This window comes from Cupressus sempervirens, chromosome 4 (assembly GCF_028749045.1).
Source record: "Cupressus sempervirens isolate cs-2001-9-10 chromosome 4, ASM2874904v1, whole genome shotgun sequence".
In the NCBI taxonomy this organism is placed as follows: Eukaryota; Viridiplantae; Streptophyta; class Pinopsida; order Cupressales; family Cupressaceae; genus Cupressus; species Cupressus sempervirens.
In genome coordinates this window covers 871,767,698-871,795,665 of record NC_143121.1, presented here as the reverse complement: position 1 = coordinate 871,795,665, position 27,968 = coordinate 871,767,698, and positions in this window count along the sequence as shown.

Here is a 27,968-nt window from a genome sequence, read left to right as displayed (position 1 = left end):
TACCCTTTTAGACCAACTATAAGGCTATACCCTTCTTCTACTTTAGGCCTTGTAAAACCCAGGTGGGTGGACCTTAGATTCATTTATATGGTACCAGTTGTTCAAAAGCATACACTTGAATCTAAACAAAGAAGATAAAATCCATATTTCTCCTATAAATAGCCAATGACAAAGATATGCAGTAGCAAATTAAAAATCCTATGAAATCCACAAGCTGAGTGAGGGCATCCTTACTTTGAAATGGAAAGGGAAAAGATGATTATAAATTTGATTTCAACATAACCCAAATATCCAACATTAAGAAACATGTTGATCCTATAGCTGATCAGTGCCTTATCTATTGGGCAGTTCCATAAATCACACACATAAATCTATGATACTAGTGACATATTCCATACATCAAGATATCAGATCTATCCTATCATTTTGTGAATCAAACATCAGTGTTCATAAAGACCTAATTCTCATAAAATATCCTTCTCAAATAACCAACAACCCTATCAAATATATCAAGCACTTACTTGGCTCTTTGTTCCAACAATAAAATATACAAGATATACATCCTTAAGGGGATGCAAAAAAGTTTAAGTTCTTTGTCCCTAAACCATAAAACATTCCAAAATTATAGAGATAAGAGACAAGAATCAGAATGAAACTAAGAAGTTCGTTGTTCATTGTATTCATTTCTTTGAAATTATACATTCAAGATTGTTGGTAAATAGAATTTTCCTTTCTTGCTTCTTATGAAGATGACTCTTAATGCTCAAATCATGAACAATATATGGTTACAACAGTTGAGAAGATGCTCTCTGATTACTAGCTTTTCTCTGAATTGGTAGGTACAACTCCCTTATGGAATGATATGCAATGAATTATGTTTTGATCCTAAAACTAACATAGGGTGTGCTCTTAACCTGAGAGCATAAGAGGTAGACCGAATCAAGCCTAAATAGAACTTAATCTAGGCAAGGAGAGCTTCCTAGTCTATGAACAAAATAGTAGAACTCACACATCCTATGAATTCATACACTCAACACTTAACTAATCTACAAAAAATAATAATAGAGATATAAATGAAATAATAAATTTTTTTATTGAATCCTTCTCCAAATATTTCACAACACATCCTACTAGGTTTAATTACAACCTTGAAACAAAGGAATGAAACATATTTTCCTTCTTATTGGGTTTATTCACAACCTCGAAACAAAGAAATGAAACATATTTTCCTTCCTACTATAACTTAGTTTAAGAGAAAGAGTTAGCTAATTAACAACTATAAACTAACTGGAACAAAAAATAATTGACATAAAATACCCTTCAATTGACTCTGTAACATCAAGTATCCTACACCAAAAATTTGCCGACCTTTCATTAATCATTCAACTTCATACATATAGATTTTGAGAGATGATTGTTACAATAGGAATTTTAATCGGTTCATCTTTTGAGGATGACAAATGACAAGATACCAGTTTTTCATATTACAAAATTTGCAAAATTTGCAAAGTTTACAATAGAAATGAAAAGGGCATGTCAATTGAATCACTTGGACTTCTTTCCTTTTTTAGTTTTCACTCTATATGCTTTAGCAACAACTATGATTGGAATAAATTCTTTGTGATTAGTCACATGTACATTAGTGAATCTTAAAAGCCACTTTGAATGCTCTCAAGCTAGCTTCTTCATTGCATTTAGCTGACTTGTCAATTCTTTAGCAGCCATGTGTACACACCCACCAAGCATATATAGCTCTATCACTCTATTTTGGCTGCTTGAAGCCATTCCTGATAGGTTGCTCAAGTACATGGAGAATTTTTTCTTCATTACCTCCACTTCAATAAGAGCTTTCCCTTGATCGCTAGTTTGTGGATCAGTGTGTAATCCTTTCATCAATTCAAATGCCCTATCTTGAGTTCTCTTCACTTTATCTCCTATTTTTTTGAGCCCTTCTTTAGCTCCTTGAATCATCTCCAGTTTGAATTGCATACCCTGAAGCCATTCAAACAGAGGCTCAGTTCCTTTCTTCAAAATTCTTGCTTCAACTGCCTCCTTTGCCTTCATCTGGATGATCATTTTTAGGAGGGAAACACACTCATCACATATTGCCTTCTCCATGACCAAAGTGTTGTGATTATATATGATATTATCCTTCTCAGTTTCCAACTGAAGGATAAAATTTCCAATTTGATCGATAAGAGAAAATCCATCTGCATTGAGTTTCTCAATCCATTCTCTTCCAACCTAGCCAAAATGCCTATCTTTCTGAAGCTGTGAGATGAAAGCTTGCACTTCTTTTGCTGTAGGGTTCTTAGTAGTAGGCACACCAGTAATGGCTGCCAATGGAACAACTAATTTCCTGATAAATCTCTTCAATTCTTCTATCTCAGCCTTCATCTTGATTATTGACAATTTAAGGCTCTCCAGTTCTTCTTCTATTACCTCATTACTTGATCTCCATAGGCCCAAATTTGTATCATGTCTAGCCTCTCCAAGATCAATTGAATGTAGAGTGAAATTGTCAAGTGTCATGTCTTCAATTCTCCCTACTTTGTTTGGCTTTGTTATCTCCATGGTTAAGTCTCCTATTTCTGGATCTTGCCCAAGTATTGATAAAGTCTTTTGCTTCGTAGCTTTCACTATTGTAGACCTAGAGTGAACTGCTTGAGACACAGTATCTTTTGCATGGATACTCTCCTATTTTCTCTTTCTCTTACTTTCTAAGGTGTCTTCTAGCCAAGACTCTATACTAATCACTTTAGAAGTAGCCCCAAGTGACTCTATACTGAACATTTTCTTCTTCACCGGAGTCACTACCACTGTAGTTGTAGAAAAAGGATTCTTTGGATCTTGAAAAAGAAGCCTAGATGAACTTGAGGCTTTCTCTTCTTCTTGAGTTTCTTTCATAGCTTCATCAAATTTGGTGGACTCACTACTACTAGTTATTTCATCCTCAATCTCTACTATCTAAATGGCTGAACCAGTTGACTTCAAAAGAGGAACACTTGGAGATGGAATAGGGCTATGATGAGGAGATGGAATTGGAGTAATGTGGGGAGATGGAGTTGGAGTGGTATGAGGTGGTGAGACTAGAGTAGTAGTACCATCCTTTGACTCTTCTATCCCTTTATCTTTAGTTCTAGCTTGAGCACCAATAACTAGTAGAGAACTACCTTGGCAAGTTGGAATTATTGAAATTTTTTTCTTGAGGGGTTGATCATCTCCTCTTGTAGATTGAGCTAGTCCTTGAGTAGCTGTGGTTGTAACACTCAGTGTGGCACTCTGACAAGAAGTGGGAGTAGCAGTGACTGGAGAAGCTTGAGTAGTCTTGCTCTTACTCCAGCTCTTTTTTGCTGTCGACTCAACCCATTTTCTAGTTCTCTTGATGATCCGAGCCATCATAAGATCAAAGTCTTCTTCTATATCAACATATGGCTTGGAACTGATTAGAGTATTTCTCAATTTGGTGAAATATGTATTACTATACATATTTTTCCCATCATCTTCTAAACCTTCCACATCTAAGTCAATGCCATATGTCTTTATCTGATCCACTATGAGTTTGGCAAAAGCATGGTCTTGGCTCTCTAGCTCATCTCTGCAATCTGCCCAGTAATCTTCTATGGTAGTAACTGGCTTGATTACGCTTCCAATTTGAAGCACATCTCTAGCATATCTGTTAGGGTCAAACATGGGCCTTACCACTTCATATTCTTCAAGTCTATATTTGTTCTCAAATGCCTTGAGCATGTTCTTGGCATCGGATCGAGATTCACAATTGTAGGCCCCAACTTTTATGGGGAATTCATACCCCTTCTTCCTCAAATTGGCACTCAACATGTTCACCTAAATTACTTACCTCATGATCTTGATGAGTACAATCATGTTGTTTAGGTATCTAGGAAGCTTCAGAGGAAATCCATCAAATACTGCAAGATGCAAATAAGAAAAAGATAAGAATTGAATGAAATAACTATCAAATCGACCGATGATCGCCATTTCTTCTGGATTGAATCTCCACTCTAGACATCCTTGTAGTTCCTTGCATATTCTCATTATGAATGCATCATTTACCCAGATATACTCCACATAACTATTTTGCAACTGTAGGCATGGATAAAATTCATAGCTTTTCACATCATCAGGAAAATTCTCTATTCTGGGGAGTCCCAACCAAATTGTAGGGAAGCTAACATACATATCAAGAAAGAAGACATACAAAATGAATTGTAGAACTTAGCCCCAATCAAAGCCTTAGATAGATGTTCACTAACCTCACACACCCAATCAACATGCTGTGTATCTGAGCAAATAATTTGCACCAAAAAGAAGTATTGTTCTACAAAATTAAGGGCTTCTACCTCACTTTTAACTTGATGCAAGAGGACCGGAATGTGTACAATCTGAAGCTTGAGAGTAGTATTGAAAAGGATTTTAGGGAATTTACTCTTAGCTCCCCTTGGCTTTTGGAATCAAGACCTCATGATCTCTTTTTTCCACACCATCTTCTTCAGAGAGAATTCATACATAGCTCCTCCAATTGTTAATTCAGAGAACTCTTCTCATTGTGGAATCCAGAGGCAATTCACTAACACTTACATATCAATTGAGAGAAGCATTGTTTGGTTTGGTAGTAATATTTTCTTTATATCTAGATTGTAATGGTTGATGCATTCAATAATCAACTTTGGAGCTTGTACGACTACTGGAAATCTGGCTACCTCTATTAATCCACTTCCTTGAAGTTTCTTCGTTATGGAGTAAATTGGCTCCATCTTTAGTCTCTTTTGGAAATCTTGCATGTCAAAGAAATGGAGTGAAGTGTCTATAATATTCTACCATGTTGATTTAACTCCATCCAGTCCATCAAAACCAGCAAATCTCATGGCCATCTTGTCTGATATTGAGGTGAACTGAAACTCAACAATTGCGAAAAGTGCCAAGAGTAAACCCTGTAACTCTGAAAGTTTTGAGAGCACTATTCAATACAAGGGCATAATAGTTTAATAGAGAAAATGATAATTTGAAAATCTATTATGGTTATCTTTATATAAGAACCCTTGATCTACGCATTGAATTTCATGATCCATGCCACACGAGTGAATTTAAGGATAAATCTGTTGGATTAGTAAATGCAAAGGTTCTAATGGATTTTTCCTTGTCTTTTCACTATTTCCACTATTTGAATAGTAACTTTCCTTTATCATAGACTTATTTTCCATTTTAACCCAATTTCAGGAAAATAAGTCTGGAGTACTCCTTGGGAAGAAATTCGCTTGACTAGGTTTTGTTTAAAATATCTTCACCAACTCAACTAATTTTCTTTAATTATCTTTCCCAAAACATGCCATGATCAATTTACACAATTACTATTCTTGTAGGAACAATTTTTCGTTACATGCAAAAAAATGTTCTTGAGAGTAGAAAGTCTGCGGAGGAGAAGGTGATTTCTACTTTTTCGCTTTTGCCCTTGTTTTACCTTTTCTACCCTAACCACTTTACTTTAAGCATTCCAAAAATATGGAAATGGCTTTGTGAGTGAAAAATGGGACCCATAGACTCACTTTACCTTTTCACAAATGCCCTTCTGGAAAATGGACTTCTTGGTTCGAAACCTGCTGAGGAGAAGTTGTTTTTGAGTTTTTCGCCGATCTTTTTTTATTATCATCTTAGTGAGTTTTGAATGATTTCCACAGTGAAAACATGGAAATACTCAAATTATTTATCTATAACATAATTTTCCTCTCTTTATTTAAACTCGTAAATCACATTTGTAAATCTCGACAGAGTTTCACCTTCGGGGTGTGAACACCTGCCAAGGAGAAGATGAAACTAGATTTTCTGCCAGTTCAACTTTCTTTATGTTTGAAATAAAAAGAGATGCAAGTAATTTCATCTAAAGTAATATAATTCAAGAATCTCCATCCAGCAAGGTCCTAAACTACCCAAAAGACACATGATGATAAAGAAAACCCATTTGGCCATACAATGCGGGAGAAGGGAAAAGATGAAAACCCAATGGATATACTTATCACTTGAGAAAGAAAGGACCAACTGACTCAATTAGACTAAACACAATACAAGTTAGTTTCCACTTTGCAAAATTGGTACATGGTGAAAAGTGGGGCAACAACTAGCTCTAACTGGGGACTTGGGTAGAGTATGCCCAAGCAAGGAACTTATAATCTCTGGTTTTGCAAAAGATTATAAAAGGTGACAACACAACAAAGACTTCAACAAGAAAAGGAACAAAGAAAAGAAAATAGAAGGGAAAAGACTAACTAAGAAATGTACAAGACACTAAGCTAAACTATAGTACAGTACAGGGGTTACTTGTTTTTAGTTTGCAATTTGATAGAGCTTGAGATCTTGACCATTATAAGTCCAGGGTAGTACTTCACCATCTTCATAGGCCAACTTGAAATAATTGTTTTTCCATAGATCATCAAACTTCCTATGCATTCCTTTTGGAACATTTCTTATGTCCCAAAGTAGTACCATGTTTCCTACCATAAATTTTTGAGGTCTTGTTTTCCTTTCAAAGAGCTCTTTCACTCCCATTTGATGCTTTGTAATGTGGTCTACAATTTCCCTCCTTTCTTCTTCAAGTTTGCTCAAATATAGGGTTCTCTTCTCTAGACCATCCTTATAAACATCATCTTCGATTACTGTTCTAAGTTTTTTTGTGGCTAATTCTAGATGTAGAGGCACATTGGCTTTAGTTCCAAAAACTAGTTCGAAAGGGGATATACCAATTGCCCTCTTGGGTGTCACTCTATCTGCCCAGAGTGCCTCATAAATCTTATTGTGCTAGTTCTTCTAATTATTTGAGACTAGCTTCTTCACAATATTAATTAAGTTCTTATTGCTAGACTCTGCTTGGCAATTCCCTTGAGGGAAATAATTAGAGGAATGACCAACGGCAATCCCATACTCAAAACAAAAATCAATAATTTCAATTGAAGAAAAATAAGATGCATTATCCATCACTAGTTTGATAGGAACACCAAACCTGACCAAAATATTCTCCTTTATGAATTCACACACTACCTAAGAATTAGTCTTCTTTGTAGCTTTAGCTTCTACCCATTTAGTGAAGTAGTCAGTTGCAGTTATTACATATTGATGACCAGCACTGGATATAGGAGTAATCAGACCAATGAAATCAAGGCCCCATTGTTGAAAAGGCCCTTTGATGATAACAGGTCTCAGTGGTAGAGAAACTAATTGAGGGTGTCCAAAGAACATCTTGCACTTTTCACAATTTGCTACCTAGGCATATGCATCTTTAAACATTCCAGGCTAGTAATAGCATTGCCTTAGTATTTTAAATGCTGTGACTAAAGAAGAGAAATGTCCTCCACAAGCTTCATCATGAAATGTCTTTAATAGCTTTTCTTACTATTGTTTATCTACACACCTAAGGAAAGTACCATCAATAGCTCTTTTGAAAAGCTTACCATCCCATATCACATACTTTTTTGCTTTTAGTTTAAGGTCTCTTCTTTGATTTGAATTTAGGTCCTCTAGACATTCACCATACATCAAAAGGTAAGATATTTTTTCAAACCATGGATCGTAGAGACCAATAGCTAACACCAATTGCTTCTCACTTGATTCTTCTGATTCTCCAGTGATTTTGTTTTCTCCAATTGCCTTACATAGAGTGTTTCCTCTTATCAATTTGGTAGATTTAATCTCTATATCGTATTCTTGTATTTTTGCTACCCACACTCCTCTAACATTGCAACCTATATCTTGTTGCGTCAGTACACTCTTTACTGCTACGTCTAGGACAAAAACTATTGAATGTGAATGCAAGATATAGAACCAAAATTTTTTAAGACCCTTGACCACTAAAAAAGAATGCTTTTAAATTTGTGAATATTCAAGCTCATGGTTCTTTAAAGGTATGCTCATAAAAGCAATAGAAGCCTATACTCCTTCATCATTCTTTTGCATAAGAATGGCTGACAATGTATGTTCAGAAGCATAACAATAAATAATAAAGTCCTACTTATAATTTGGATGGTATAGTACCAGAGCATTAGCAATAGTAGTGTTTATGTCTTGGAAAGCTCATTTTTTTGCCTCACTGCACTTGAAATTTGAATCTCCTTCCATCATATCCACTATATGCTTAGTGGTTTCTACAAAATTAGGCACAAACCTTCTAAGGAAATTCACCTGGCCAAAGAAAGATTTAATTCCTATTTTTGTCAAAGGCAAGCTTAATTTCTGAATGGCCTCTTTTCTTTTAGGATCAATTCTAATGCCCTCCTAGGATACTATGTGACCAAGAAGCTTTCCTTCAGTCACATAGAAAACTGACTTCTTTGGATTAAGAGAAATCCCATGTTCTCGACATTTCTGTAACACTTTTCTTAGATCTTCCATATGGTCTTTCCTTTTCTTTGAAAATATAATAAGATCATCTAAGTATATAAATATAATTCGATCTTTCATATCAGCAAAAGTCTTACTCATACATATTTGGAATGTAGCTCCAGTGTTTATCAGTCCAAAAGGCATTTTGTGTTATGTGAATGTGCCCCAAGGAGTAGTAAATGTTGTTTTATGTTGATCCTTCTCTTCTACTTCAACCTGGTTGTAACCTAAAAAGCCATCAAGCATGGACACCATCTCAGATCCAACCACTATTTGTAATAGATGGTCCATGTTTGGTAGAGAAAAATTGTCTTTAATAGATGCCTGATTTAAATTGTAGAAGTCTACACAAATTTTTATTTCTCTATTCTTCTTCTTGACAGGTACTATGTTAGCTATCCAGGTAGAATGATGGATTGGATAAATAATCCTTGCTTTCAACATTTTATCTACCTCTCAAAAAATGACATCTACAACTTTAGGATTATAACTTCTTTATTTTTTCCAAAAAGGTACTGTGTCAGGTTTGAGAGGAATCTAATGTTTCACTTCTACCCCTCTATAGCTCTTTAGATATTCATAACTCTAGGCAAAAACATCTCTATACTCTTCAAATAATTTCTTCACGGTTTCTCTTTCTTCAAGAGTACAAAATCTTCCAATATTAATCATTTTAGGATCATGGACATCTCCAATATTCACTCCTTTATATTCACCTGTAGTAGGTCCTTTTTTTGCTTTTTTGTTGTTTAATATATAGGCATCATGCCTTTTAAACAAATTTTCCAAGGATACAAAGTATGGATGAATAATATTGCTTTTCAATTGAACTTCCTCATTTTTGTTTTATTTCTCATCTCCATTGGATCCATGTTTGCAACTGGAGTTATTATTTTTGAGAAATAGTTGCAAGCTTTTATCATCATTGAAGACTTGCCATGATTCCATGTTATCTAGAACAGTAGATCGATATATAATTTCAATCTGATATTTCTTATCCCTGAAGTATAGATGAGGAAGTAACAAAGAGGCAAAAATTGCAAGAGATTCAACCTTTGTATTCATCTCTCTTGGTACTACTCTAATGGAAAAGGTGTCCATACCTTCTATCTCATCCCAAACTCTATTCCTATAATTCTTCATTTTGTGATTCCTTATTGCATATTGTCCTTTGATTTTTTTTACAATTAGCTTTGCATCACCTTGAGCCTTTAGGATTTATATCCCTCTTTCCTTTGTAGTAACTATTCCTCATATTAAGGGTTCATATTCTGTTGTGTAATTTGTGTTTCCAAATTCTAATTTGAAAACTAGAGGCTCAGATTCTCCTTCTAGGGATATTAATAATACACTTGTTCTGGATCTTCAGGAGGCATAACTTCCATTGAATTCAAGTGTCTAGATACCTAATGCATCTTTTTTTCCATTAGGAACCTTCTCACTCTAACTCACATCTATTTTTTTACCCGAATCTTCTTCTGTAAACAACATATAGTTACCAAATTCTAGGTCTTCATACAAGATTTGGGCTTTGGGATCATCTGATTTCAAGACTATGAATTTTTCTTTTTCTTCAGGTTCTAATTTGACGTTTTTATTACCAATAGGTATCATAGCTTGAGACTAGTCTAGCTGAATTTATCCTCCTAAATCTCGGTAGAAGCTTCTACTTATAAGGAGCCCATAGCTTGTTAGGATATTATCTACTAGGATAGCCAATAGAAGTTTCTTTTTTGGATGCGAGGCTAAAGCTACTTGTGCATCTTTAATCTATCCAAGCAAAGGGACTTGTTTGGCATCCATTAAGTAGCATCTTCCATGTACTTTAGTAAGATTAAGACCTAAGGCTTTAGCCATAGAATAAGGCATGACATTATTTGATGCACCTAAATCTATTATACAATTACTGAGCTTACATCCATTGATATATAATGAAATATAAAATGACTCAAGTTTTTGTCCAAGGGACCTTGCTAAGATGGTTGAATCTTTTTGATCAAATATATCGACTGTTAAGGTTTCATCCTCTCCTTTAACCATTATGTTGCAATTTGTATTTTTTCTGTTTCCTCCACACCAGTCTACTAATCTCTTTAGCTCATAAGGATGTGATTTTAAATAATCAATGGTAGAAATTTGAATTTTTGATTCTTCACAAAATTGAATGAAATCAAAGGACATTTTATCCTTACCTACTTGTGAGGTGGATGCTCCTTGATCAACATGTGCATTACTTGTCAAAGAACTGGAATCATTTCTTTGAGTATGATTGAAGGATTGGCTCTTCTATTTTTTTCCCTTGAGTAAGCATTGTATAAGAAGTCCCATTGATGGTAGCATAACATTCTCCATTGGGCTTAGAATCTAACTCATATTCCAAGAATAAATTTCCAGAGTCACCATTATGATATGAGTCAAGCTCTAAATAAGGAGTTGTAGTGTTCAGCTCATTAGTAGACAATAGATGCATCATGTGGGCTATTTCTGAGAAATTTTCACTGTCATGATCTATGATTAGATGAAAGACACACATATTTCCTTTCTTGGGCACTGCCTCAATCTATTACCTAGGTTGTGGTCCTATAAGTTGTGGAAACTTACCTTCATTGCTTCTTCTGGGTGAATTTTGATGATTTTGCTGGTAGGGATTATTGAATCTAGGTAACTATTTCTTTATAGCAACCAGCTCATTAGATAATTTTTGTATCATCTCCTTAGATGACGTAGTGCTACTTGAACTTCCTTTGGTATGAAATTCTCCTTTCCACTTTCTTGCAAAAATTAAATCATCTTCAAACTCAATGGCTTTCTTTTGTGTGTCAGCCAGATCTATGGGACATGATCATCTTAATTTGTAGTTAATATCAGGAGGCATTGCACTTATGAAGAAATTCATTAAATTACGTACAATTGGCCTAGCAGCAATTGGAATCCAGTTAAAAATCTTATTGAAACTGGTAGTGAAATCCCTCATGCTCATAGTGGGTTGCTTCTTGATAGATGTAAGCTATGTTAACATAGTGTGTTCATCTTTCACAGTTCTAAACCTTGCTTCAAAAGCAGTTCTTAATGTGTCCCAATTAGTGATTGAACCATCATATAAGTGATAAAACCAATTTTTTACACTATCAGTAAGGGTTTCCACGAACAATCTTACAACTACATCCTCATGTCCAACACCCAGGATATGAGTGGCTGCAATGAAATCTTTAATATGTTCATCAATAGTAACTTTTCCATCACCTGAAAACTTAGGGTAATTCTTCCTGGATCTAGCCAAAAGTGGGAGATAAGCATTCAAGGCCAAGGGTCTTGTTGCTGTAGCCCATGGAGCAGCCATGATTACTCTAGAGGTGTTACTCTGTGTAGTACTAACACCTGACAGGTAGAATGAGAAGTGTTAGTATCTTGATTTCTAACCGACGAAGATGGCTTGCTTTGACCTTTGTCTTCACTTTTCTACTTTGGAAGTTCTAGGATAGGAAAATTGAGCTTCGTAAGCTTATCAAAGATAGGATCTTTCCCGCCTTGTTCCTTGGTACTTCTGAGGAACCTAAAGTTTTCTAGGATGTTGGGTTGTGTTTATCTCTAAGCTTCTTTCCCCAATTTCCTTTTCACTCTTTAGATATTTCTCCTTTGGATAGCTCTCTCTATGGTTTTAGCCTTTCTTTCTTCTTCTTCCAATATCTAGTTTGCATTTCTATATTGTTTTGCATTCCTTCTATGTCTCCAAACAAATGTGTTGAGTGAAGAAATTATATCTTCTTGATTTTCTTACAAACCAAGATTGGGTTGGAGAACTGGAATAATATTTTCATGAGGCAGTACAATTTTTCCTCATGACATAGGCTTTTTTGGTCAAATGACTATTCATATTCCCCAGTAGAGTCACCAAAAATTTGTTGGTAAATAGATTTTTCCTTTCTTGCTTCTTATGAATATGACTCTTAATGCCCAAATCATGAACAATATCTGGTTACAACAGTTGAAAAGCCCCTCTCTAATTATTGGCTTTTCTAAATTGGTAGGTACATCTACCTTATGGAATGATATGAAATGAATTATGTTTTGATCCTAAAACTAACATAGGGTATGCTCTTAACCTAAGAGCAAAGAGGCAGACCGAATCAAGCCTAAACATAACTTAATCCAGGCAAGGAGAGCTTCCTAGTCTATGAACCAAATGATAGAACTCACACATCCTATGAATTCATACACTCAACACTTAACTAATCTACAACTACTAATAACAGAGATATAAATGAAAATAAAAATAAAAATTACTAAGTCCTTCTCTGAATATTTCACAACACATCCTACTGGGTTTATTCACAACATTGAAACAAAGGAATGAAACATATTTTCCTTCCTACTGGGTTTATTCATAACCTTGAAACAAATGAATGAAACATATTTTCCTTCCTATTGTAACTTAGTTTAAGAGAAAGAATTAGCTAATTAACAACTATCAACTAATGAGAATAGAAAATAATTGACATAAAATATCCTTCAATTGACTATGCAACATCAAGTATCCTACACCAAAAATTTGCTGACCTTTCATTAATCATTCAACTTCATACATATAAAGTTTGAGAGATGACTGTTACAATAGGAATTTTAACTAGTTCATCTTCTAAGGATGACAAATGACAAGATGCCAGTTTTTCATAGTACAAAATTTACAAAATTTGTAAAGTTTACAACAGAAATGAAAAGGGGGTGTCAATTGAATCACTTGGACTTCTTTCCTTTTTCAATTTTTTCTCTATATGATTTAGCAGAAACTATGATTAGAATCAATTCTTCATGATTAGGCACATGTACATTAGTGAATCTTAAGAGCCACTTTGAATGCTCTCAAGCTAGCTCCTTCACTGCATTTAGTTGACTTGTCAATTCTTTAGTAGCCACGTGTACACATCCACCAAGCGTCTATAGCTTTGTCACTCTGTTTTGGTTGCTTGAAGCTATTCCCGACAAGTTGCTCAATTACATGGAGAAGTTTCTCTTCATTACCTCCACTTCAATAAGAGATTTCCCTTAACTGCTAGTTTGTGGATTAGTGCATAATCCTTTCATCAATTCAAATGCCCTATCTTGAGTTCTCTTCACTTTATCTCCTATTTCCTTGACCCCTTCTTCAGCTTCTTGAATCATCTCCAGCTTGAATTGCATACCCTGAAGCCATTCAAATAGAGGCTCAATTCCTTTCTTCAAAATTCTTTCTTCAACTGTCTCCTTTGCCTTTATCTAGATGATTATTTTCAAGAGGGAAACACACTCATCACATCTTGCCTTCTCCGTGGCCAAAGTGTTGCAATTAGATATGATATTATCCTTCTCAGTTTCTAACCGAAGGATAACATTTCCAATTTGATCAATCAAAGAAAATCCATCTGCATTGATTTTCTCAATCCATTCTATTTTGACCTAGCCAAAATGTCTATCTTTCTAAAGCTATGAGATGAAAGCTTGCACTTCTTTTGCTGTAGGGTTCTCAGTAGCAAGCACACCAGTAATGGTTGCTAATGGAACAACTAACTGCCTAATAAATCTTTTCAATTCTTCTATCTCATCCTTCATCTTGATTTTTTACAATTTGAGGCTTTCCAATTGTTCTTCTATTACCTCATTACTTGATCTCCATAGGCCTAACTTTGTATCATGTCTAGCCACTCCAAGATTATTTAAATGTAAAGTGAAATCATCACGCATCATGTCTTCAATTTTCCCTACTTTTTTTGGCTTTTCTATCTCCATGGTTAAGTGTCCTATTTCTAGATCTTGCCCAAGTATTAATAAAGTCTTCTGCTTTGTAGCTTTCACTATTGCAGACCCAGAGCAAACTGCTTGAGACACAGTATCTTTTGCATGGATACTCTCCTATTTTCTCTTTCTCTTCCTTTCTAAGGTGTCTTCTAGCCAAGACTCTGTACTAATCACTTTAGAAGTAGCCCCAAGTGACTCTATACTGAACATTTTCTTCTTCACTAGAGTCACTACCACTGTAGTTGTAGAAAAAAGATTCTTTGGATCTTGAAAAAGAAGCCTTAATGAACTTGGTGCTTTCTCTTCTTCTTGAGTTTCCTTTGTAGCTTCATTAAATTTGGTGGACTCACTACTACTACTCTTTTCATCCCCAATCTCTACTATTTGAATGGGGGAACCAGTTGACTTCAAAAGAGGAACACTTGGAGATGGAACAAGGCTATGATGAGGAGATGGAATTGGAGTAATGTGGGGAGATGGAGTTGGAGTGGCATGAGGTGGTGAGATTGGAGTAGTAGCGCTATCCTTCGACTCTTCCATCTCTTTCTCTTCAATTTTAGCTTGAGCTCCAATAACTAGTAGAGAACCACCTTGGCAAGTTGGAGTTACTAAAATGTTTTTCTCTAGGGGTTGATCAAATCCTCCTACAAATTGAGTTGGTCCTTGAGTAGCTATGGTTGTAACACTCAATGTGACACTCTAAGAAGAAGTGGGAGTAGCAGCAGCTGGAGAAGATTGAGTAGTCTTGCTCTTACTCCAGCTCTTTTTTGCCATCCACTCAACCCATTTTCTAGTTCTCTTGATGATCCAAGCCATCATAAGATCAAAGTCTTCTTCTATATCAACATATGGCTCAAAATTGATTGGTGTATTTCTCAATTTGGTCAAATATGTATTACTATATGTATTTTCCCCATCATCTTCTAAACCTTCCACATCCAAGTCAATGCCATATGTCTTTATCTAATCCACTATGAGTCTAGCAAAAATGTGGTCTCGGCTCTCCAGCTCATCTCTGCAATCCACCCAGTAATCTTCTATGGTAGTTACATGCTTGATTATGCTTCCAATTTGAAGCACATCTCTAGCATATCTGTTAGGGTCAAACATGAGCCTTACCACTTCATATTCTTCAAGTCTATATTTGTTCTCGAATGCCTTGAGCATGTTCTTGGCATCAGATTGAGATTCAGAACTGTAGGCCCTAACTTTCATGGGGAATTCATACCCCTTCTTTTTCAAACTAGTGCTCAACACGTTCACCTGAATCACTTGCCTCATGATCTCGATGAGTACAATCATGTCATTTGGGTATCTAGGAAGCTTAAGAGGAAATCCATCAAATGTTGCAAGACACAAATAAGAAAAAGATGATAATTTAATGAAATAACTACCAAATTGACTGATGACCGTCATTGCTTCTGGACTGAATCTTCGCTCTGGACATCCTTGGAGTTCCCTGCATATTCTCATTATGAATGCATCATTTACCAGGATATACTCTGCATAACTATTCTACAACTACAGGCATGGGTAAAATTCATAGCTTTTCACATCATCAAAAAAATTCTCTATTATGGGGAGTCCCAGCCACAATTGTAGGGAAGCTAACATATATATCAAGAAAGAAGACATATAAAATGAATTGTAGAACTTAGCTACACTAAGAGCCCTAGAAAGATGTTCACTAACCTCATACACCCAGTCAACATGTTGTGTATCTGAGCAAATAATTTATACCAAAAAAAAGTATTGTTCTACAAAATTAAGGGCTTCTACCTCACCTTTAAGTTGATGCAAGAGGACCAAAATGTCCACAATCTCAGGCTTGAGATCAATACTGAAAAGGGTTTTAGGAACTTTACTCTTAGCTCCCCTTGGCTTTTGGAACCAAGACCTCATGATCTCTTTTTGCCACACCATCTTCTTTAGAGAGAATTTAGACGTAGCTCCTCCAATTGTTAATTTAGAGAATTCTTCTCGTTGTGGAATTCAGAGGCAGTTCACTACCCCTTGCCTATCAATTGAGATAAGCACTATTTGATTTGGTAGTAAGATTTTCTTTGTATCTGGATTGTAATGGTTGATGCATTCAATAATCAACTTTGGAGCTTGTACTGCTACTAGAAATTTGGCTGCCTCTACTAATCCACTTCCTCGAAGTTTCTCCATTATGGGGTGAGTTGGCTCCGTCTTTAGTCTCCTTTGGAAATCTTGCATGTCAAAGAAATGTTGTGAAGTGTCTGTAGTATTCTATCATGTTGACTTAACTCCACCCAGTCCATCAAAACCAACAAATCTCGTGGCCATCTTGTCTAATATTGAGGTGAACTGAAACTCAACAATTGCGAAAAGTGCCAAGAGTAAACCTTGTAGCTCTGAAAGTTTTGAGAGCACTATTCAATACAAGGGCATAATTGTTTGATAGAGAAAATGGTAATTTGAAATTTTTTTATGCTTATCTTTATATAAGTACCCTTAATCTGCCCATTGAATTTCATGATCTATGCCACACGAGTGAATTTAAGGATAAATCCGTTGAATTAGTAAATGCGAGGGTTCTAATGGATTTTTCCTTGTCTTTTCACTATTTGCACTAGTTTAACAATAACTTTCCTTTATCACAGACTTATTTTCCATTTTAACCCAGTTTCAAAAAAATAAGTCTGGAGTACTCCTTGGGAAGAAATTTGCATGACTAGGTTCTACTTAAAATATCTTCACCAATTCAACTGATTTGCTTCAATTATCTTTCCCAAAACATCCCATGATCAATTTACATAATTAATATGCTTGCAGGAATGATTTTCTGTTACATGCAAAAAATTGATCTCGAGGGTAGAAAGTCCATGGAGGAGAAGGCAATTTCTACTTTTATGCTTTTGCCCTTGTTTTACCTTTTCTGCCCTAACCACTTTACTTTAAGCATTCAAAAAATATGAAAATGGCTTCGCAAATGAAAAATGGGACCCACCAACTCACTTTACCTTTTCACAAATGCCCTTTCGAAAAATGGACTTCTTGGTTCAAAACTCGCTGAGGAGAAGTTGTTTCTAAGTTTTTTGCCAATCTTTTTTCTTATCATCTTAGTGAGTTTTGAATGATTCTTGCAGTGAAAACATGGCAATACTTGAATGATTTATCTATAACATAATTTTCCTCTCTTTATTTAAACTCACAAACCACATTTGTAAATCTGAGCAGAGTTTTGCCTTCGGGGTGGGAAAACCCGCCAAGGAGGAGACGAAACTAGATTTTTTGCTAGTTCAACTTCTTTATGTTCAAAATAAAAAGAGTTGCAAGTAATTTCATTTGGAGTAACATAATTCAAGAATCTCCATCCAGAAAGGTCCTAAACTACCCAAAAGACTCATGATGATAAAGAAAACTCACTCGACCATAATAGGCGGGAGAAGGAAAAAGATGAAAACTCGATGGAGATACTTATCACTTGAGGAAGAAAGGACCAACTGACTCGATCAAACTAAACACAATACAAGTTAGTTTCAACTTTGCAAAATTGGTACATGGTGAAAAGTGGGGCAATAGCTGGCTCTGACTGGGGACTTGGGTAGAGTATGCCCAAGCAAAGAACTTAGAATCTCTAGTTTCACAAAAGATTATAAAAGGTGACAACACAACAAAGACTTAAACAAGATAAGGAACAAGGAAAAGGAAATAGAAGGGAAAAGACTAACTAAGATACGCACAAGACACTAAGCTAAACTATAGTATAGTACAAGGTTTACTTTTTTTTAGTTTGCAATTTGATAGAGCTTAGATCCTAACCATTATAAGTCAGGGGTAGTACTTCACCATCTTCATAGGCCAACTTGAAAGAATTTTTTTTGAATGCCTATTGAATTTTGAATGGACCTTTCCATAGAGCATCAAACTTTTGATAAATTCCTTTTGGAGCCTTTCTTTTGTCCCAAAGTAGCACCATGTCTCCTACCATAAATTTTTGAGGTCTTGTTTTCTTGTCAAAGAGCTCTTTCAGTCACATTTGATGCTGTATAATGTGGTCTACAATTTCCCTCCTTTCTTCTTCAAGTTTTCTCAAATATAGGGTTCTCTTCTCTAGACCATCCTTATAAACATCATCTTCGATTATTGTTCTAAGTTTGTTTGTGGCTAATTCCATAGGTAGAGGCAAATTGGCTTCAGTTCCATAAACTAATTTGAAAGGGGATATACCAATTGCCCTCTTGGGTGTCACTCTATCTGCCTAGAGTGCCTCATAAATATTCTTGTGCTAGGTCTTTTGATTATCTAAGACTAGCTTCTTCACAATATTAATTAAGTTATTATTGCTAGACTTTTCTTGGCCATTCCCTTGAGGGAAATAATCAGATGAATGGCCAATGGTGATTCCATACTCAAAACAAAAATTAGTAATTTCAATTGAAGAAAAATAAGATGCGTTATCGATCACTAGTTTGATAGGAACACCGAACCTGGCCAAAATATTCTCTTTTATGAATTTGCACACTACCTTAGAATTAGTCTTATTTGTAGCTTTAGCTTCTACCCATTTAGTGAAATAGTCAGTTGCAGTTATTACATATTAATGACCAGCACTGGATATAGGAGTAATTAGACCAATGAAATCAAGGCCCCATTGTTGAAAAGGCCCTTCAATGATAATAGGTCTCAGCGGTAGAGTAGCTAATTGAGGGTGTCCAGAGAACATCTTGCATTTTTCACACTTTGCTACCCAAGCATATGCATCTTTAAACATTCTAGGCTAGTAATAGCATTGCATTAGTATTTTAAATGCTATGACTAAAGAAGATAAATGTCCTCCACAAGCTTCATCATGAAATGTCTTCAACAACTTTTCTTTTTGTTATTTATCTACACAAAAACTTTTCTTTTTGTTGTTTATCTACACACCTAAGGAAAGTACCATTAATAGATCTTTTGAAAATCTTACCATCCCAAATCACATACTTTTCTACTTTTAGTTTAAGGTCTCTTCTTTGCTTTGCATTTAGGCCCTTTAGATATTCACCATATGTCAAAAGGTAGGAGATGTTTTCAAACCATGGATCGTAGAGACCAACAGCTAACACCAATTGCTTCTCACCTGATTCTTTTGATTCTCCAGTGATTTTTTTTTCTACAATTTCCTTACATAGAGCATTTCCCCTTATCAATTTGTTAGGTTTAATCTCTATATCATATTCTTGTATTTTCTCTACCCATGTTCCTCTGACATTGCAACCTATATCCTATTGCGTCAGTATGCTCTTTACTATTATGTCTAGGACAAAAACTATTGAATGTGAATGCAAGATATAGAACCAAAATTTTTTAAGACCCTTGACCACTAAAAAAGCATGCTATTCAATTTGTGAATATTTGAGCTCATGGTTCTTCAAAGGTATGCTCATAAAAGCAATAGGAGCTTGTACTCCTTCATCATTCTTTTGCATAAGAATGGCTGACAATGTATGTTCAGAAGCATATCAATAAATGATAAAGTCCCACTTATAATTTGGATGGCATAGTACCAGAGCGTTAGCAATGGTAGTTTTTATGTCTTGGAAAGCTCATTTTCCCACCTCACTCCACTTGAAATTTGAATCTCCTTTCATCATATCCACTATATGCTTAGTGGTTTCTGTGAAATCAGGCACAAACCTTCTACAGAAATTCACTTGGCCAAAGAAAGATTTAATCCCTATTTTGCTTCAAAGAAAGCTTAATCTTTGAATGGACTCTATTATTTTAGGATCAATTCTAATGCCCTCCTTGGATACTATTTGTCCAAGAAGCTTTCCTTCAATCACATAGAAAACTAACTTCTTTTGATTAAGAGAAATCCCATGTTCTTGACATCTCTGTAACACTGTTCTCAAATCTTCCATATGGTCTTTCCTTTTCTTTGAAAATACAGTAAGATCATCTAAGTATATAACTATAATTTTATCTTTCATATCAGCTAAATTCTTACTCATACATCTTTGGAATGTATCTCCAACATTGATCAGTTCGAAAGGCATTCTGTGATATGCAAACGTGCCCCAAGGAGTAGCGAATGTTGTTTTATGTTGATCCTTCTCTTCTACTTCAATCTAGTTGTAACCTAAAAATCCATCAAGCATGGACATCATCTTAGATCCAGCCATTGATTGTAATAGATGGTCCACATTTGGGAGAGCAAAATTGTCTTTAAGAGATGCTTGATTTAAATTGCAGAAGTTTACACGAATTCTCATTTCTCCATTCTTCTTCCTTGATGGCTATCCAGGTAGAATGATGGATAGGATAAATAATCCTCACTTTCAACATCTTATTTACCTCCCAGAGAATGGTATCTGCAACTTTAGGATTATAACTTCTTTGGTTTTTCCAAAAAGGTATTGCGTCGAGTTTGAGAGGAATCTAATGTTTCACTTCTCCCCCTCTATAGCTCTTCAGATCTTCATAACTTTAGGCAAAAACATCTCTATACTCTTCAAACAATTTCTTCACCTTTTCTCTTTCCTCAGGAGTACAACATCTTCCAATATTAATCATTTTAGGATCATGGACATCTCCAATGTTCACTCCTTTATATTCACCTGTAGTAGGTCCTTTTTTTGCTTTTTTTTGTTTAATTTAGGCATCATGCCTATTAAACAACTTTTCCAAGGATACAAACTATGGGGGAATAATTTTAGATTAGAACTATCTATATTAGCTTCATTACTATTGTTCAACAAGAGAAAATTTTGAAGAATGGTAGAATCAAAACTCTGGATCCAATCTTGTGGTATCATAGACTAACTTGAACCAACCCTTGTATCACACAACAATGACAAAATTTCTCCAAAATTGGAACCCCTACAATAAGAGAGAAAAAGAAAGATATAGGAAAGGAATGAAATATTAGATCTGATCTAGAAATGACATGTGTCCACTTGAATCTTCATCCCCTAATATTTCAAAGCATCTCTCTTCTCTCTATAACCAAAATCTGATATGAATCTCATCATTATGTGTAACAATGTCAAAATATCTCTTCCTAATGATGAAAACCTCTATTCTAACAAAAGCATCAGGTATGCATCTAAAATTTTGATAAATCATTCACTAAAATTATTTGGAGGTGATAAAATCCATCCCTAACTAAATCCTTATTGCCTATGGAGTTCACCCAGTTCACCATTTTGCCAAAAATTTGATCTAAACTACCTTAATTGAATGAGGTTGAAAAATAGGCAACTAGTACAAAACCATGAATAAATCAAACCAATGGCCTCATATGAAAAAAAAACCTTAAATATGGAAAAAAAAATTTCTCTCGATTCCAATGGTATATGATATTGCTACGTTGGCGCATTGGAGATGCCCAAAATCTTCATTTGAAAATTAGGTCCTGGCATAACCCTCACAACTACATTTTTTTTCAGATACTTTATGCAAAAAATTAATCTTATCCTAAAGTTCAAACTTTATTATATAATCCTTTAGATTTAAAAATTCTACATGTTTAGAACCAAAGGGATAATAAAAAATTAAGTTTTTTGCATTTTGAATTTTTCCTCTTACTATGCATCTAGGTCAAACCTGGGTTAACTACCTTCTTCCACATGTTAGCACATGATTGGTCTAATTGTACACCATCATTTTCCACCTGGGTGCCACATGGCATCCTTTTATTGGTCCATCAAATTTCCACATGTCATCATTTTATTGGCTCTTTAATACATGGTCACTATGCCACATCATCACCTACTAGGTTCCCTGCCACATCACCGCCATGTAGCATCACCTTATTGGTCAGATCTAATCATAGCTTTGAGTAGGCCCACTACCATATTTTAGCATGTTGCTATGTCACCATGCATAACCTCCTTGTATCTTTATCTTGCAACATAGCGATGTCTGTTAGATTTGACACATATCACAATCTTGTGCCTCTGATGTTGGACCTTCCAAATGATCACTCCTCATTTTCATGCCATGTTACCAATGCCACATCATTGCCACTACCATATGGTGGCTTGTCACTTTTTTACAATATGAGTTAGTGACTACCACCTATTTTGCAACAATGCAATAGTCATCCTAAGCTCACCTTCTCTCACCCTCACTACATCATCATCTCAAACTTCATGCCATGCTTAAAGACCACTACCATGTGTCATCTCACCATTTTCCCTTATTTTTGCATGTTTTGACATCTAGTTGGTTGTTCAATCCTTGTCACTGCCACATTTTCATGCTTGTTTAAAATTTCCTTACATCATCTAGCTAGCCACAGGGCCCGTGCACAACTTGTCTCCTTCAAAAGTTGCACATTTTAAAGACACTTATAGAAATGTGCTTTGATATAAAAACTTTGAAAAGGACCCTAACACAAGAAATGTGGGATAATGAGTTTGAATGAAAACCTCTTGACATTTTCTCTACAACACACATTCAAGCAATCAATTTTCCATCTCAGTGAAAGATAATTACGATCTTGAAAATGAAAGAGGGCTTCATCAAGAACATGTTTGAAATACAATGGAGGTGAGACATGATTTTCATGGAGAAATAGAAGTAAATTCTTTTCTCTTGTCTAATGTTTTTAATCACTTAAGAAATCCCACGTAGTAGAGGAAGTGGAAGGAGGAAAGAACATTTCAAAAGGAAGGAATCTCGTGCTCATTAAGAAACCCATGCCCATTCACCACAATTCATTTTTAAAAAAATCTCCAACAAGGATGCAAATCACATCCATGACTACTCCTACCTATATTGAATCAATTAGAAAGGCTAATTCAAGGTTAGGAACCATGGAAGTCTACTCATGCCTGGATCAAAGCTAATCTCATATTACCAAATGTGTGATTTCTCATCTATTTGATGGTTGTTCTTGCATTGTGCTCTAAGTATATTTCCCCCACTTCTTTCACATTCCAATATGTTTCATTTCTTCTCCACCTGTAGACATATTCCAACTTGTCCTTGACTAAATATGTTTAATAAGGATGTCTAAAATAATACCATTTGGTATAATACACACTTGAACTTGAAGGATCTGAGGTTGTGATAAGCAAAGAAATTCATTTCATGGCTTTGGTTTTTGAAATGCAATGTTGATCCACATGTGTTTGGCGATCATGTTGGTGGCATTTCAACTCGGTTTACATTTTGTAATTGAAGCAAACATAATTCAAAGATATTATTCCTTTTTCCACCAAGATTTGAATTAATAAGATCTCTGGAATTTGGCTATTTGAAAATGATCATATCAACTCAACCAATCATAGTCAATATGAAGTAAGGTGAAATAGTAATTTGTGTGTTGACATTGTAAACCACTTTAGTAAATGCTTTCATTTTTGGTGTATGAATAGTTAGTTTCATTTGTCCCCTTTTATCCCTTTCTTATCCTTTGAAAATCTACCACATTTTCCAATCATCTACAGATTCCTCTTGCATCAACATCTTATTGATGTATGTCTTGATCAAAATAGATCGCTCCAAATTTTTGTATAATCTGATCCAATCCTGTTCATCTTTAAATTTTCTTCTTTTTTAGCTATCATGCTAATTTCTCTTTCTTCTTGCTCCTACTTTGTCCAATACATGATCCAAACCCTAGTACCAAACATGATCTACCAATATATTAGTATTCTTCTCCACCATGCTTCGACCATTATGAATCAACATTGAAGCTTCATTTGGTTTAGCTTCCATTTCATCTACAAAAAAATGGCTTTTGATAATAAGCTCCCAAATGATAAAACAACCTCCCAAATTAATGAAAACCACCATTCCATTTGAAAATCAAATGCTAAGTTATCATACTAAACATTTTAACAAGCTAGAAACATTGTGACATCTAAACATTTTTAAATTTCCAATATCTCATTGTCCTGATGAGGTTAGTCGGGCCCCAAAGTGGGTCTAGCTATTTTTTTTTCCAAATTGAAGCACCTGACACTTGAAATTGATCAACCAATCACCTAGCTTTGATTAAAATTAGATTCAACTACTAAATCATCAATTAAAACTCATTTTACCAATTTCTATAACTTGTCAATTTCATGCCGAGGGCTCCTTTGATTGGCTTTTAAAACTGACCAAAGCTAGCAACTAGCCCTTAAAATTTGTCATACTAATTCTTTGTTTTGCATTCTCACATCTTGTCATATCTCATGTCATGATAACACCTCAGTAAAAAGATATTGATCATCAAAGTTGTCTTCTCAGAATAGCCTACAAGCAAACATGTCAAAAACCATAAAATGCATTCAAGTTTGGCTTTGAAAATAGGTCAAACTGACACTTGGGGGCACAAAAATTGGGGCATCAGTTCATTGTCATGAGGATAGTATAAATATATGATTTGGGCTCATGAAAAATAACTAGGCACATTTGGAAAGCATTCAAAGTGGGCTACTTGGATTTATAGAACTAGGAACACTTGTAGAAAAGTGATTCTCTCAAATGGAATGGACCTAGGAAAGTGCACAAATGAATTCATCAAGACTTGGAAACTAACACACTTAAAGTATTTTTAGAGTATAACACAATGATACAATCCATTTGGTTTAGGCAATCATGGATTCAGAGTTATGAAATCTTGAACATGGGTACCAATCGATCCTCATTTCTTGACACCAGTAAAACTTCACAAATTACAAATGGAATTGCGTTCAAAAATTGATCAAACGAACATGTGATAGGCTCAAATCTGAAACATAAAAATTATTTGATCTCTAGAATGCAATGAAAAGGGACTTTTATCATTTTGGTCAACCAAGTCAAAATTATAACTAGTCAAATAGGGCCTCCTAGAATTCTGAACAATTTACATCAGCATGACAACAATAAACAACCAAATTTGAGGGGTTCAAAACCTAGTCAAAACAACTCAAAATCTAAAAAATAGGTTCTCTAATATTAAACACTCCCAAAGCAGTGAGTCATGAAACATTTCCAAGCGTAAGATATTCAAATGCAAACTAGGTTGCTTGACACTTAGACAATAATGTAGATTTGAACATTACTCAAAACATAACTTCACAAAATGACTCAAAATGATGATTAATCTTCATGGGATGAATGGATATACTGGATTTAAGGTGTTAAAAATATTAAATACATTTTAGGCCTCAAAAGGACAACTAGATACACATGCATTAAATGCGCTCATAGGGCTCAATTTTTAGAATGGTACTCAAAACCAGGGAAGCAATTTTGAGTTCCAACACACTCCAACATAATAAGGTAAAATGTAATTCAATAAGTTGTTAATCAAGGAATTATGGGAGGGTGAATCCCATATTAAGAATAAATCTTGAATAATGTAAGGGAGAACCCACTCCATTTCCAATAGTCTAAAGATCATTTCCCATATGTTTCTAGTGTAGGAACAATGTATGGTCAAGTGATTGACCGAATCTTCCTCGTCCTTGCATAAATAACATCTTCTAACAAGACAAAGTCCTTTTAAAATAAAAAATTTAGTAGTGAGAATTTTATCCTATAATCAGATCCAAAAAAAGATGTTAACTTTAGGGGTCATGCCCTTGAACTAGGGTTTAGCCTAACATGGTCCATATTAATCATCAAAGGTATTACCATAATAGAGGAGACAAAAAATAGTCCATTAGGATTAAAATTCCAAATGAGAGAGTCCTCATTTTTTACTAAAAGGACATCATTCAACATTTTGTTAAGGTTATTCAGAGAGTCATCCACTCTAGTAAGATCCACCCATTTTTCTCCTTCCTAGTAGTTAGCAATAGATGACCCAAAGGTAGTATTGCATTGAGTCATATAGCCATTCCACTACTAATCAAGACTAAGGTCATGATCTAGAATTGAATAGTCCTAACATTATCCACCTTCCATCTAACTCCTTTATTAATTATTTTCTTATTTTTTTGGGCCCATTTCCAAATAGTTGAACCACCTCGAACATCATCACTGCTAAGGAAATAGTGGAAGCTTTTTTTTTCTCCATATTATATGTGTTATTCCAAATGTCTTTCAATTCTCCAACATCATTAAAGAGTCTTCAAATGAGCTTAGCAATTAAAAAATCATTCATATTATTTATCTTTCTTAACCCATACCACCTTTTTTTAATGGGCTTGCACACCTTGTCCCAGGCAATAAGGGTCAATTTTTTTTCCATACCAGTCCATAAGGAGTTTCTTTGGATTCTTTCTACAGTCACAACATATTTTTTGGGTATCTTAAAAATACTCAAAGCATATAGTTGAATGTTTTGAATAGTATATTTTAGCACAATGATCTTACTAGCCTCGCTAAGGAGGGAGCCTTTCAATCTAGCCAACTTGGTATGGATTTTATCAATCAAAGAACTCCAAAAAGACTCAGGAGGGTCAAGGTAGAGAGGTAAGCCAAGATAAGACCCTAGAAGGCTACCCACCTCACACCCCATAATTCTTTGGATTTTAGCTTTTCTTTTCACATTAACATTAATGAAATAAATAAACCTTTTATTCCAATTTATAATTTTCCCTATGGCCTGTCCATAGTCTTCAAGTGCCTTTTTGGTATTCCTATCATTTTTAACAAAGGCTTCTCCCATCACAATCAAGTCATCCACAAATTGTTGGTGTGAGCAAGATTGTTCCCTTGATGAAGGTCTTAACCCCACAAAATCCCCAATTTGAACTAGTTTCTCCACATATCTTCACAAACATTCAACCATTAAAACAAATAAGATAGGGAGTAAAGGATCCCCTTGTCTTAAGCATTAGGAAGAATAGGAAAAAAGAGTTGGTGACCCATTAACCAAAATAGAAAAAAGTGGCAGAGGAGACCAACATGTGAACCATATATCCAAGAATGTGTTATTGAAAGCAAAGGATTCTAGCCCACACCTCAAAAATTCCCAATCCACCTTGTCATAGGCCTTAGACAAATCAAGCTTCAATAAAAACCCTTCTTTTTTTGATTTGGTAAGGGAGTTAATATCTTCATGGACTAAGATAATAGAGTCTAGAATTTTCCTTCCTAGAATGAAACCATTCTATTGTCTCAAAATCAAAGAAGGTAAAAAAGTCAAAATCCTAAGAGTGAGGACTTTGGAAATGATCTTATAAAAAGAGTTACATAAACTAATGGCTCTAAACCTATCCATACTATCTACCCCTAGCTTTCTAAAATCAGGGCAATACAAGTACCATTCAATTCTTTTAGAAGTTTTCTAGAACCAAAGAACTCTTTAACCCCTTTGATGACATCCTCTTGTATGATGTACCAATAATTTTGGAAAAAAAGAAAGGGGAAACCATCCTAACCAAGTGCCTTGTCTCCATCTAAACAAAAGACACCCTTTTAAATTTCCTCTTTAGAAGGAATAGCAGTGAGGCCTTTATACTAATCTTTAGTTATGCTCTTAGGAATACAGTGCGTGAACTCCTTCTGCTTCTCCTTATCAAGTTGAGATCTCTACCCAGAAGTCCCCTAAAAACGTAATAGCTTCTCTCTTGATATCCTCATCATCCCTAGTAACAGTAAGATTTATTTTAATCTAGAAGTTCTGTTAAACATTCTATGTTTCATAGTGGTCATATAAAAATACTTTGTGTTCATGTCCCCTTCTTTGAGAAAATATTTCCTAGATATCTGCCTCTAGTAAATCTCCTCCTTGGTGATAATGTCATGTAAATCAATCAACTTGGAATCCTCCTCTTCTCTAGTACCTTCTCATATCCCTCAAACTGAATGCTATCTTGAATCACTTTCAGTTCCTCAAGAATCTTTCTTTTTCTTTCAAAGATATTCTTGAAAGGTTCTCTATTCCATCTTTTAATGTTATCCTTGACATTTCTTAGCTTCTTTGC